The 3,240-nt window shown below is 36.7% G+C and overlaps 1 non-coding gene across 1 annotated transcript; it reads right to left on the minus strand.

Moving 5' to 3' along the window:
- Positions 1-2,558: 2,558 nt before the first annotated feature.
- TRNAL-UAG (transfer RNA leucine (anticodon UAG)) lies at positions 2,559-2,639 on the minus strand. The gene has a single exon. It is a non-coding gene; the product is annotated as a tRNA-Leu (tRNA).
- Between the last annotated feature and the right edge of the window lie 601 nt (positions 2,640-3,240).

The raw sequence follows: 3,240 nt of genomic DNA on the forward strand, positions 1-3,240 counted from the left end.
GTGAAAATTTGATAATGCCATGTGTTATCGACCTGTGCGAGACAATATTCGGACCCAACATATCAGCAAAAATAAAACAGGTGTTGCTCTCTAATGACACCAAAAAGAAGAATTTTACTTTGCTCAGCCGATCTTCTCAATGAACTCATTCATAGACTTAAGTTGTCACCTTATTTTACCTTACAACTCGATGAGAGCACTGATGTCAGTAGCCTAGCTGTGCTGTAAAGTGTGTTAGTTGTCTGACAGCACCAAGGGTTTCCCCCATCTCCGTGGGCCTAGCCGTGCTGTTAGTATTTGTTCGATACTTGTATAATGGTTTCTGTGACGATTTGAAAACCACTACAACAAGAGCTGATATTTTTGAAAAAATTGACAGCTTGGCTGAAATTTAGTATCCGATACCCTTGGGTGTAGCCAGCGAACAGTTGAAGTGAAGGACGTGATTGCTCCACACTTCCTTGTGTTACGTGACTAGTTACAGGGAAAGGCTATGTGATGAACAGAAGATTGCATGGAGGATGTTGACTGAGAATAATAGTTGCAATTAGAAGGAAAAAAACATTTAGACTTTTGTACATGTTTTTAATCACTCATTTTTGTTTAGTGGAAAAAGGTTATGTTAATTTGGGATGGATTCAAGCTAATGGAGTGTGGGTTTTTTAATTGACTTTCATTTTAATTTATTAGTTTGTCCTTCCCTTCTACTGTTGCTATCTTGTTTTTGGCAATTAGTCGAAAGTATGTTACTGAGAAATGTCAGTTGAATAAGAAAAGGTCATGTGATGTTATTGCTCTCTCTCTCTTGTTGTCCAGAGCGCTGTGATTAGCTGATTGTTGGGAATGCATAGTTTGTTTTATTTGTGTTTTTTGCTAATATACTTGTGAATTTACCAGGCAGTTCAATAGTTTTGTTTGCTGTGGTTCGGTGTGGGTGTCCCGTGCTGGCATCATAAGTTTTTCTTTGGTTGCTGCTGCGATTTCTTTTCTTCCTTTTGTTTGTTTTCTGTTTAACCCCAAAATTAAGTTACATTTTGATTCTTTGTTTCTGATTGCAACCATTTTTGTCAGTTCAGGTGTGTCACGTGACCTGTTTGCCGCAAGGCTTTTTTGTGTAACTGGTCATGTGACAGGAGGGGGGAGCAATCACGTCATTTATTGGCCAAGCCCAGGGGTATCATGTTCTAAAGTTTTATCGACAGTTTTTTTTTTTTTTTTTTTTCAAGGTAGTAGCTCACCCTTCCTGTTTAAGTAGTTCCTGTGTACTCCACTGGGAAAATTTGGCTGTGAAAAACATTCCTGCAAAACTAAAAGATATTTTTAAGACACAAATAGAAATCGTCAATTATGTGAAATCTAGTGGTTTAAATACAAGACTTTTCCGACAAATTTTCGCCGAAATGGGCAGCGACTATGACTGTTTACTTTTTCAGCCAGCCAACAGCCGAAGCATGTTGGCTGGGTGAAGGTAAAGTGCTGAAATTGTGATGTTTCTTACTGATTGTAAGGCTGAAGCCACAAGAAAAACAACTCGAGAAAAACTACAGAGGCTCATTGACTTTGTTTAGTGATTATAATTCACAAGGGGTTGCATAACTTGCCGAAATAGTTGACAAACTGAACGTGCTGAATCTATCACTTGAAGGTAAAAACACGACACTTTTCGTGGCTAATGATAAAAAAAAAAACTGAAAAATGCCCCTTTTGTAGTGTTCTATGTCTAGGATAAACTTAGGGGTACCTGAGGACGGCGGCAGACCAAGGGCTCATATCTAGTGAGTATGGGCTTGGCACACCAAGCTGGATATCATCATTCTTCTCTTTCTTGGTGATTCCCCTTATACTTCTGACTCTTGTTCTCTGATTCTCTCTCTCTCAGGGTAATTCAGAATTTTTTTTTTTTTTTTTTGGCTGGTGCAGCATAAGACTTAGGCTTCCTTGCACCACTAGCTAATAATAATATTGCGCGCCCCGGGTATAAAAAATTTTCGGCGCCCTTTACTAAGGATATATATATTTTTTTGCCTCATTATGTTCTTCTATTTTTGGGGCTCCTTAAAGAATAGCACCCTGGGACTGAGCTCTGCTAGCCCATACCTTAATCGGGCACTGTTTGAGGCACCTTGCCGAATTTCCAGGGAGTACCTCGGCCAAAGAGATTGAGAACCATTGGATTAATTAAGTAATAATACTCCTCCGTGGCAAATATATCGTTTTTTGAGTTACGAAAAGGTTTAAAAATAGAACGAATTATGTGACGTAAATCTGCCGTTAATTTTCTGAAGTTTGTATGCGCATGAATTTAAGGGTTGGAAGAGGAAAAAAAAAAGTATTTAATAATCTGCAAACGTTACGTGAAAGAAAGGAATGAAAAAAAAAAAAAAAAGCCACCAATGACAGTGTTCAAATGAATTATATGGCGCGATATCAACTTAATTCAAAGCTATTATAAAAAAAAAAAGCTGTATTTTAACATCAACAAATAATAGATTTTAGGAGGATATTAAAAAAATAAAAAGATTTAAAAAAAATCAGATTGTAGCAAAATATTTGGCTGTTGGCAGCGGTGGGATTCGAACCCACGCCTCAGAGAGACTGGTGCCTAAAACCAGCGCCTTAGACCACTCGGCCACGCTACCACGGGAAAAAGCATCCTTAGTATTGATTAAAAAGAGGAAACAAGAATGGTGTTTGCACATGTAGCACAAAATTTATAAAATTTTTGTGTGTACACCTCAACAAATGCATCGCTAATGCTAAAAAACAACCCGCAACATTGCTATATTCTTTCCTATACAATAACGAATTCATTGTAGTTAAAAAACTGCGCAAAGTACTATTTTCGCTAAAATCTGGGATAACAATTCTCAGCTTATAAAACAAAAATGACCAAATTTCTGAATATTCCCAAATACTGTAGTCACATTTTCAGAATAATTTCAATACATTATTTCGTATTTTAAATAAATTATTAAATTACACGATTAGAAATTTCGAAGTTACGTTTTTATTCAAAATTATACAAATAGCAAGCTTTCGCTCATCGACGTAAATTGATCCATAGAAATACGTTTTGAAATTTAGAAATTTTTATTTTTTTGCACATCCATTATAGGACGCTCGCTAATATTTGCCATACATAAGACGGTGGAGACAACAACACTACGAACTTTAGCATTAGCAAAGGCACGTGATGCAAGAAAGCAAGCTTATATAGCATCAGCCAAAAACAAAAAAAAC

Source organism: Mastigoproctus giganteus, chromosome 8 (genome assembly GCF_048544385.1).
Source record: "Mastigoproctus giganteus isolate SK-2022 chromosome 8, ASM4854438v1, whole genome shotgun sequence".
Taxonomy (NCBI): Eukaryota; Metazoa; Arthropoda; class Arachnida; order Uropygi; family Thelyphonidae; genus Mastigoproctus; species Mastigoproctus giganteus.